We start from the raw sequence: 11,540 nt of genomic DNA, 5'->3' as shown, positions 1-11,540 counted from the left end.
ACTTGATATAACCCAGACTAGATAGTGCAAATCTCCCTGTTAAAAAAATCAATGAGCACAAAAAAACACTAATGAGATATATATCATGATAGACCATATAGTAGGCCAACAGAATTGAAAGTGTTAAGATCATATAAAAGTGTATTCTTTAACCACATGGAATCACATAAAAATAACAGGAAGTCTAAACACTTGGAAACAAAATACATCTGTATAATACATGGTTAAACATTATAGTTGGATAAGTATCCAAAAATACATGTGAAGAAAGAAAGAAGAGCACCCAAAATACAACGATATAGAGTAAAACAAGGTATATCAGTGTAGCTCCTATATACATCAAAAAGACAATGTGCTATGAATTAAGAACTCTAAAAACATACTAAAGAACTGTTCTGGGGCTGGGATTGTGGCTCAGTGGTAGAGTGCTCATCTGCACATGAAAGGTACTGGGTTCGATCATTAGCACCAGGTATAAATAAATAAAATAAAGGTATTGTGTCCAACTACAGTTAAAAAATAAATATTTGAAAAAAAAAGAACTGTTCTTACTAATAATGCTCTTTACTCTATTAGAAATTCTAGCCCTGGGATAAATCAAAAGACAAGAAATTAAGACAGAAATATTTCAAAGAAAGAAATAAAATTGTCCTTATTTTCAAATGAAATAGTTGTCCACATAGGCAATCCAAAGAAAGTTTAGGGGGAAAAAAAAAACTCTTGTAATTAAAAGTGAATTCATCAAAGTCATAGGATATAAGATCACAATAAAAAACCTATTGCATTACTCTATAGTAGCATGCATCAATGGAATTTAAAACACAATGCAAGGTTTAAAAATCACAAAAATAAAATATTTAAGTATAACTTAGCAAAACATGTACAAATATTGTGTGTTGGCAACCATAAAATTCTATTATAAGATACACATGATATACATGATGTACATTAACAGAGAATCACACAGTGTTTATGGATAGGAAAGCTCAGTAGACAAAGCTGTCAATTCATACCATGTTAATATATAGCTGCATTAGTCTGCCTGGGCTACTATAACAAAATACCACAGTATGTGAAAGAAAATATTATTTAATCAAGATATTTAACTCTTGCTATGTGAAAGAGACTACTGAAAAAATGAAAAGACAAACAAAAAACTGCAAGAATATATTTTAAAACCACATATTTGGTGAAGATTTCAATAGAAAATGTGTGAGTAATTCTCTAAACAACAATAGAAAATCAGTGCAATGAAAAAAATGTGTGAAATACTTGAATAGACACAAAGAACATACGTGGGTAGTGAGTTTGCACAAAAATAGATGTTCAGTATCACCAGCCTTGAGGTGAAGGGAAAGGGAAAGGTAGAGCCCATGTAACAGCTGATGGGTAACACAACAGAGATGGAATTCTGAAAAGGAATCAAAAGAAACGTTGAATTTAAGAGCACTCTAATGGAAATAAAGAATGCCTTGATGGTCTCATCTACATATTGGGCACAGGTAAGGAATTGTCAATGATCTTGAATACTGATCAATAGAAAATTCCCAAATGAAACATAAAAAGAAATAGAATGATAAATCCAAACAGAATATCTTAGAACAGTGAAACTAAAAGTTTTGACATACATATCACTGGAATTCCCCACAGGAGAAGAAAGATAAAACCTCAGAAAAGCTATGTGAAGTAAGAATGGCAAGGGGGTTCCCAAAATTAATGACGAAGCCATGGATCCAGGAAGCTCAGAGAACACCATGCAGGGTACATATTCACAAGTCTACACTGAGGCATATCATATTCACACTGAAAAAACTCAAAGACAAAAATTCTTAACAGTAGCGAAAGAGTGAAAATATACTACCTGTAGAGGAATAAGAATACCACAGGACTTCTCTTCGGATTCAGAAACCCTGTAAAAAAAGACTGGAGAAAATCAAACATTGAAAAAAAATCTCCCACCAGTGTATACAGATATAGATTGGACATTTATATATAAATGTTTAAACTTATGTGTGTGTGTGTGTGTTTGTGTGGGTTTACATGTTTAAACACACACACACACACACACACACATATATATATATATATATATATATATATATATATATATATATATATATATATATATATATATATATAAGTTAGGGTTGCCCTAGAAATTCACCATACTTTTTAAAGTTAATCTCAATAAACCTTTATTTTATTTATTTATTTTTTAAATAACATTGGAAGACTCTACAGTATATGCAGAACAAGTTCTTTTTTGTTTAATTGGTTGTTCAAAACATTACAAAGCTCATGATATATCATCTTTCATACATTTGACCCAAGTGGGTTATGAACTCCCATTTTTACCCCAAATACAGATTGCAGAATCACATCGGTTACACACTCACATTTTTACATAATGGCATATTAGTGACTGTTGTATTCTGTTACCTTTCCTATCCCCTACTATCCCCCCTTCCCTCCCTTCCCATCTTCCCTCTCTACCTCATCTGCTGTTGTTCAATTCTCTCCCTTGTTCCCCCCGTTTCCCCTCACAACCTCTTATGTGTAATTTTGTGTAACATTGAGGGTCTCCTACCATTTCCATATGATTTCCCTTCTCTCTCCCTTTCTCTCCCCCCAATGGACTCTGTTTAATGTTAATCTTTTCCTCATGCTCTTCCTCCCTATTCTGTTCTTAGTTGCTCTCATTATATCAAAGAAGACATTTGGCATTTGTTTTTTAAGGATTGGCTAGCTTCGCTTAGCATAATCTGCTCTAATGCCATCCATTTCCCTGCAAATTCCATGATTTTGTCATTTTTTAGTGCTGCGTAATACTCCATTGTGTATAAATGCCACATTATTTTTTTTATCCATTCATCTATTGAAGGGCATCTAGGTTGGTTCCACAGTCTTGCTACTATGAATTGTGCTGCTATGAACATCGATGTAGCGGTGTCCCTGTAGCATGCTCTTTTTAGGTCTTTAGGGAATAGACCAAGAAGGGGAATAGCTGGGTCAAATGGTGGCTCCATTCCCAGCTTTCCAAGAAATCTCCATACTGCTTTCCAAATTGGCTGCACCAATCTGCAGTCCCACCAGCAATGTACAAGTGTACCCTTTTCCCCACATCCTCGCCAGCACTTGTTGTTGTTTGACTTCATAATGGCTGCCAATCTTACTGGAGTGAGATGGTATCTTAGGGTGGTTTTGTTTTGCATTTCTCTGACTGCTAGAGAAGGTGAGCATTTTTTCATGTACTTGTTGATTGATTGTATGTCCTCCTCTGAGAAGTGTCTATTCAGGTCCTTGGCCCATTTGTTGATTGGGTTATTTGTTTTCACATTGTTTAACTTTTTGAGTTCTTTGTATGTTAGGGCTCTATCTGAAGTGTGAGGGGTAAAAATTTGTTCCCAGGATGTAGGCTCTCAATTTACCTCTCTTATTGTTTCTCTTGCTGAGAAAAAACTTTTTAGTTTAAGTAGGTCCCATTTGTTTATTCTTGTTATTAACTCTTGGGCTATGGGCATCCTATTAAGGAATTTGGAGCCCAACCGCACAGTATGTAGATCGGAGCCAACTTTTTCTTCTATCAGACACAGTGTCTCTGATTTGATATCAAGCTCCTTGATCCATTTTGAGTTAACTTTTGTGCATGGCGAGAGAAAGGGATTCAGTTTCATTTTGTTGCATATGGATTTCCAATTTTCCCAGCACCATTTGTTGAAGATGCTATCCTTCCTCCATTGCATGCTTTTAGCCCCTTTATCAAATATAAGAAAGTTGTAATTTTGTGGATTGGTCTCTGTGTCCTCTATTCTGTACCATTGGTCCACCTGCCTGTTTTGGTACCAGTACCATGCTGTTTTTGTTACTATTGCTCTGTAGTACAGTTTGAGATCTGGTATCGCTATACCTCCAGATTCACACTTCCTGCTTAGAATTGCTTTTGCTATTCTGGGTCTTTTGTTTTTCCATATGAATTTCATGATTGCTTTATCTATTTCTACAAGACATGCCGTTGGAATTTTGATTGGCATCGCATTAAACCTGTAGAGAACTTTGGGTAATATCGCCATTTTGATGATGTTGGTTCTGCCTATCCATGAACAGGGTACATTTTTCCATCTTCTAAGATCTTCTTCTATCTCTCTCTTTAGGGTTCTGTAGTTTTCATTGTATAAATCTTTCACCTCTTTTGTTAGGTTGATTTCCAAGTATCTTATTTTCTTTGAAGATATTGTGAATGCAGTGGTTTTCCTCATTTCCATTTCAGAAGTTTTGTTGCTGATATGCACTAATGCCTTTGATTTATGCCTGTTGATTTTATATCCTGCCACTTTGCTGAATTCATTTATTAACTCTAGTAGTTTCTTTGTAGACCCTTTTGGGTCTGTTAAATATATTATCATGTCATCCGCAAATAGCGATAATTTAATTTCTTCTTTTCCTATTTTTATGCCTTTAATTTCTTTTGTCTGTCTAATTGCTCTGGCTAGTATTTCAAGAACTAAATTGAATAGAAGTGGTGATAGAGGGCATCCCTGTCTTGTTCCAGATTTTAGAGGGAATGCCTTCAGTTTTTCTCCATTTAGGATGATGCTAGCCTGAGGTTTAGCATATATAGCTTTTACAATGTTGAGGTAAGTTCCTGTTATCCCTAGTTTTTCTAGTGTTTTGAACATAAATTGATGCTGTACTTTGTCGAATGCTTTTTCTGCATCTATCAAGATGATCATATGGTTCTTATTTTTAAGTCTATTGATGTGGTGAATAGCATTTATTGATTTCCGTACATTGAACCAGCCTTGCATCCCAGGGATGAATCCTACTTGATCATGGTGCACAATTTTTTTTGATATGCTTTTGTATTCAATTCACCAGAATTTTATTGAGAATTTTTGCATCCAAGTTCATTAGAGATATTGGTCTGTAGTTTTCTTTCTTTGAAGTGTCTTTGTCTGGTTTCGGGATCAGGGTGATGTTGGCCTCATAGAATGAATTTGGAAGAGCTCCTTCTTTTTCTATTTCTTGAAATAGCTTGAAAAGTATTGATATTAATTCTTCTTTGAAGGTTTTGTAAAACTCCGCTGTATACCCATCCGGTCCAGGACTTTTCTTGGTTGGTAGTTTTTTGATGGCTTCTTCTATTTCTTCCTTTGTTATTGGTCTGTTTAAATTGTGTATGTCTTCCTGACTCAATCTGGGCAGATCGTATGACTTAAGAAATTTATCGATATCTTCACTATCTTCTATTTTATTGGAATATAGGGTTTCAAAATACTTTCTAATTATCTTCTGTATTTCTGTAGTGTCTGTTGTGATATTGCCTTTTTCTTCTAGTAAGTTAGTAATTTGAGTTCTCTCTCTTCTTCTCTTCGTTAGCATGGCTAAGGGCCTGTTGATCTTATTTATTTTTTCAAAGAACCAACTTTTAGTTTTATCAATTTTTTCAATGGGTTTTTTTTGTTTCAATTTCATTGATTTCTGCTCTGATTTTAATTATTTCTTGTCTTCTACTACATTTGCTGTTGTTTTGCTCTTCCTTTTCTAGGTTGTTGAGGTGTAGTGTGAGTTCATTTATTTGTTGGTTTTTTCTTTTTTTTGAGGAAAGAACTCCAAGAAATGAATTTCCCTCTTAAAACTGCTTTCATTGTGTCCCATAGATTTGGGTGTGTTGTGTCTGTATTGTCATTTGTCTCTAAGAATTTTTTTCTCTCCTCCTTTATGTCTTCTGTAACCCATTGATCATTGAGTAACATATTTTTCATTTTCCATGTGATGTAGGATTTTTCCTTCCTTCTTTTATCATTGATTTCCAGTTTCATTCCATTATGATCAGATATGGTGCATGGTGTTATCTCCATACCTTTATATTTACTAAGAGTTGCCCTATGGCATAATATATGGTCTATCTTTGAGTAGGATCCATGTGCTGCTGAGAAGAACCTGTATCCACTTGATGATGGTTGATATATTCTATATATGTCTGTTAAGTCTAGGTTATTGTTTGTGCTATTGACTTCTATAGTTTCTTTATTCAGCTTTTGTCTAGAGGATCTGTCTAATGGCAAGAGCGGTGTGTTGAAGTCACCCTTAATTATTGTGTTGTAGTCTATTTGATTTGTGAACTTGAGGAGAGTTTGTTTTATGAACATTGCAGCACCATTGTTTGGTGCATACAAATTGATAATTGTTATGACTTGTTGGTGGATGGTTCCTTTTAACAGTATATAGTGTCCTTCTTTATCCCTTTTGATTAACTTAGGTTTGAAGTTGATTTTATTCGATATGAGTATGGCCACTCCTGCTTGCTTCCGAGGGCCACGTGAGTTGTATGATTTTTCCCAACCTTTTACGTTCAGCCTGTGTATGTCTCTTCCTATCATATGAGTCTCCTGAAGGCAGCATATTGTTGGATTTGTTTTTTTAATCCAGGTTACTAGCCTGTGTATCTTGATTGGTGAATTTAAGCCATTAACATTTAAGGTTACAATTGAAATATGGTTTGTACTTCCAGTCATGTTTATTTATTTATTTATTTTAGTTTGGCTGGTTTTTACTTTTTGGTTATTTTCCTCCCCCTTTACTGAGATACCTCCCGCTGTTAGTTGTGGGCACTATTTTTCCATTCCTCTTCTTGTAGACTTTTGCCCAAAATGCTTTGCAGTGCTGGTTTTCTGGCTGAGAATTCTTTTAGCTTTTGTTTATCATGAAAGATTTTAATTTCATTGTCAAATCTGAAGCTTAATTTTGCTGGATACAGTATTCTTGGTTGGAATCCATTATTTTTCAGCATTTGAAATACATTGTTCCAGGATCTTCTCGCTTTCAAAGTCTGTGATGAAAAATCAGTCGTTAACCTAATTGCTTTACCCCTGAATGTAATCTGCCTCCTCTCTCTCGTAGCTTTTAATATTCTCTCCTTGTTCTGTATGTTGGCTATCTTCATAATTATATGTCTTGGAGTTGGTCTATTATGGTTTTGAATGTTTGGGGTCCTGTAGGCTTCCAGGATTTGGCAATCCATTCCATCTTTCATCTCTGGGAAGTTTTCTAGAATTATTTCATTTAATAGGTTGTCCAATCCTTTGGTTTGAATCTCTATGCCTTCTTCTATCCCGATGACTCTCAAATTTGTTTTTTTTAAGACATCCCATATCTCTTGAATAGATTGCTCGTGAGATTTAACCATCTTTTCTGTGTTGACTATATTCTTTGCAAGTTGATAAACTTTGTCTTCATTATCTGATGTTCTGACTTCTACTTGATCTAGTCTATTTGTAATATTCTCATTTGAGTTTTTAATTTGGTTTATATTTTCCTGCATTTCTAGGATTACTGTTTGGTTTTTTTTTTTAAATCTCTATCTCCTGGTAAAGTTCCTTCTTTGCCATTTGAATTTGTTTGTTTAATTCGTTTTCAAAATATACTTTCATTGCTTGGACTTGCTGTCTCATGTCTTCTCTAATATTCCTTTCCATCTGAGTTAGGTATGCCTTGAGTTCTTTCCCTATCTATGTTTCTGATGCTTCTAGGTCCTCCTGTAGAATTAAGTTGTCCTGCATTTTTTGTACTTCTTTTTTCCCTTGTTTTTTCATGTTGTTCACGTTACTTTCCAGCTCTGTTTGACTGCTGTAATTCTGCTCTCTCCTATAGATTTGTTTTGGTTTTGTATATCTCTGTTGTCTCTCCTTTGTGTTGGTAGACTAGGCCTGCTAAAGTGGATTCCGCTGGGAAGGAATTCCGACGGCCGAGCTCCAGTGACGTCACCTCTCTGCTATGGCGGGCCCCAGGCTCCTTGCCGGGGTGTCCGAATGGGGGGGTGGGACTGGACTGTCTCTGGTTGGTTTCAGCTCCTGGTCGCAGGCAGGCGGGCGTACTCCAGCCGCCCAGTCATACGGGCAGCCAGTGGGCGATCGGTGGCCAGCAGGCTGGCGGTCTCCAGCCTCTCAGACGCGCGGGCAGCAGGTGGGCTGTCGTCTGCGGGCGGGCGGTCTCCAGCTGCCCAGTCGCGAGGGCCTGGCCTCTAGTCCCCTGGTTTCTCCTGGTAGTCCTGGCTTCTCCTGCTAGACCAGTCTTCCCCTGAGTGATGCCTCTCGGCAGTTCAAACTGTACTCTGGGCCTGCCGTTTGCTGGGTGTGGAGGGTGGCTATTCTCAATAAACCTTTAAATAATAGTATACCTCTTTACAGGTACCTCTTGTGAGGCACTCTATGCCCTGTGAAATTATTTTTCAATATAAAGGAAAAAAATATTTCTTTAAGCAAACAAACAAATATAAAAAATGACGGAATTTATTGCTGACAGATCTGCCTTGAAAGAAAATTAATTTGGTGGGGGAAATAAAGAAAATGATATATAAGAAACTCAGATCTAATGAAGAAACAAAAAGTATAAGAAACAAATGAAGATAAAATAAAATATTTTATATTTCTTATTTTTAAATAGTCTAAAACAAAAGTATTTAAAGTAAAAACAGCAATGATATATAGGCTGATTTCACCATAATTAGGAGTAAAATTAGTGAATTCAATGCCATGAGGCCTGAGAGGGAAATATCAGAACATTCTCAAACAAGGAACTTATATAACATGTAAAGACATATAGTTTTATTTGAAAGTGGACTAAGAGAAATATATATTAGACTAAGAAAAATATATATAGAAATATATATATATATATATATATATATATATATATATATTACGAGTTTCTAGGGCAACCACTAATTTTTAACATAAATCATGTTTGACATAGTCTATGGTTTATATCTGAAATGTCCTCTAAAGGCCTTGTGCTTATGACTGTATTGTCAGCCTGTGGTACTAATAGGAGGTGGTGCAACCTTGGGGAGGTTGGACCTAGTAAAAGAAGTTTGTGTCATTAGAGGTTTGTTCCTAAAAGGGGATATTAGACCCCCATGCCTTCCTGTCTCCCTTTGCTTTCTGGTTGCTTTGAAGTGAGCAGCTTTGTCCCACCATATAAATCCCTACTGTCATGTTCTGCCTCACTATAAGCCCAAAGCAGTGGGTCCAATTGACCAGGGATTGGTAACTCTGCAACTGTGAGCAATGTGTAGACATTTTTTCCCTATAAGTTGTTTATCTCAAGTATTTTGTCACAACAACATAAATATGACCGTCAGAGCATGGTAAGAGCAAATGTAAAATAGAATTACATAATATGTTGATTTGAAATAAGAAAGCAGAAATATTAAGGAAAGTAGAAACAAAAAATGCGGTAAGTGGAAAAGTTATAAACATGCTAATGTTATCCAATTCTATCAATAATCACTTTCAATGTAAAAATTTAAATATAATAATTAAAAGGATAAATGTCATAGAATTTTCAAAAGACTGAAATTTTCAGAATGGATTAACAATATAAAAGCAGACTCAAGTCCACTTTCTAGGAAGATACGATTTTAAATAAAATAATTACACAGGTCAAAAATAGATTATACCTAACATGGAAGGCTTCATAACATTCTCTAATAGAAGGAATCAGGATTTTTTGGAAAATGGCAAAATCTAGGATTCGGACAGGAGATGTTGAATATATGTCTGGAATATTTTATAATACCAGAAGGAAATGCTCAGAAACAAAAACCTCATGATGAAGAAAATACATTAAAAAGACACAGACACCCACTTAATGAGCTCCCAGTAGCCCAAACTTGAACCCATTTGAACAAAATAAATAAATAAATAGTAACTTTGGATTGTTATACAAAATATAAAATAGCTGTTTATACATCCATACTAATATACATTCTTGAATAAACAAACAAATGTAGGAGAAGAGACAAAGCTTTAATGCAAAATATTTCCATAGAATGTATATAATCTGCACTTAAAGAGGTGGAACATAGCTTCCACTACATAGAACTGGGTTGTGAATAATGACTTCCAAATGGAGAATAAGGAGAAAGTTGGAGGCATGGGAAGATGGGGATCCTGGTAGTAGAGACAAACAGCAAGCACTAGCAGGGTAACTAGTGCATAACCTTGACACGATTTGATGGAATGGGGGACGTCCTACAATAGAATTAAACCATAGCTCTCTATTGTCAAAGTCACCAAAAATAATGAGTATGAGAAACTGTCACAGCCAAGGCATCATAGGAAACCTGACTAGTAAATGTAGTGTGACACTTAGGGTGGAATTGTGAAACTGAAAAGAGACATTAAACAGAAGCTAAGGAAATCGGAGTATACTTTGATCTTTGGTTATTAATAATATATTAAACTTGTTTTATTAATTATAACAAGAAGCTGTAATAGGAAAACTTGGATGCAGGGTATATGAGAACAGAGTGTATTAAGTTCACATTTTTCTGTAAATCTAAATCTGTTCTAAAGTAAACACCTTACTATAAGTTATATATTGTGTAATTCCATTTACATAGCATTCTTTAAATTGCAAAATTTAAGAAAGATTTGTGTGATATGTAGTGGTAGAGAAGGGCAGAGTTTTGACAATAAAGTGGATAGCTTTAGGTAGCTCATCATGGGGCTAATTCTGTATCTGATTGCAATAGATTCTAAAGTAATAGATATGATAAAATCTCTTAGAACTATAGATACACTCTGTGAAAATGTCAATATATTAGGTATGAAATTACACTATAATTAGGTAAAATGTAATAGTGGTGGAAATGTTATGGTGTCCTAGGGAAGTCTGTATATTATCTTTGTAACTTCCTGCAAAGCTGTCATGATTTCAAATTTAAAAAGACAACTTATTTACATACATAGATAAATATAGAATATAAAACATCAAAAATCAAATCTATATGGAAAAAATCATTACATTGGACTTTATCAAATAATACCTCATAGTAGATTTGAAATCCTGTCAAAAGTATGAAAAGACAATTACAGACTGGGAGAAAATATTAGAAATCATACATCTGACAAAGGATTTTTTTTTCAGCATATGCAAGTCATTCTTCAACAAATATCAAAACCTCAACAAGAAAAGGAAAAAAGGCCTTAAACTTCCACTCCGACAAAGAGGATGCATTTATGGCCAATAAGCACTTATGAATATTTCCAATATCATTATGAGTTCCAGAAAAAAAAACAACTTAATGTAATAAGGAATAAAGTACTACCTACCCAGTAAAATAATACCAATGATAAAGCATTGGTACCAGTAAGATAACACCAATATCAGTAAAATAATACCAATGGTAGATAGAACAATTGGAAAATTCATATGTTGTTAGTGGAAACACACAATGTTATAGCATCTTTGGAAAATACCTTTACAGGTTTTATTTGGGGTGGGGAGGTACTGGGGATTGAACCCAGGAGCTCTTAACCTCCAAGCCACATCTCCAGCTCTTCTTGTGTTTTATTTAGAGTTGCTTAGGGTCTTGCTGAGTTGCTGATGGCCTTGCTAGGTTGCTGAGGCTGGCTTTGGACTCTTGATCCTCCTGTGTCAGCCTCCCAAGGTGCTGGACTTGCAGGAGTGTGCCACCACACCCAGCCCCTTTACAACTTCTTATAAAGTTAAATTTATCCTAAAATACAGCAGTTGCA

Source organism: Marmota monax, unplaced genomic scaffold, assembly GCF_021218885.2.
Source record: "Marmota monax isolate L192 unplaced genomic scaffold, Marmota_monax_Labrador192_F-V1.1 WCK01_AAM20220418_F8-fsc00044, whole genome shotgun sequence".
NCBI classification, from domain to species: domain Eukaryota; kingdom Metazoa; phylum Chordata; class Mammalia; order Rodentia; family Sciuridae; genus Marmota; species Marmota monax.
The sequence above is the reverse complement of the archived record's forward strand: the minus strand, read 5'-3'. Positions refer to the sequence as shown.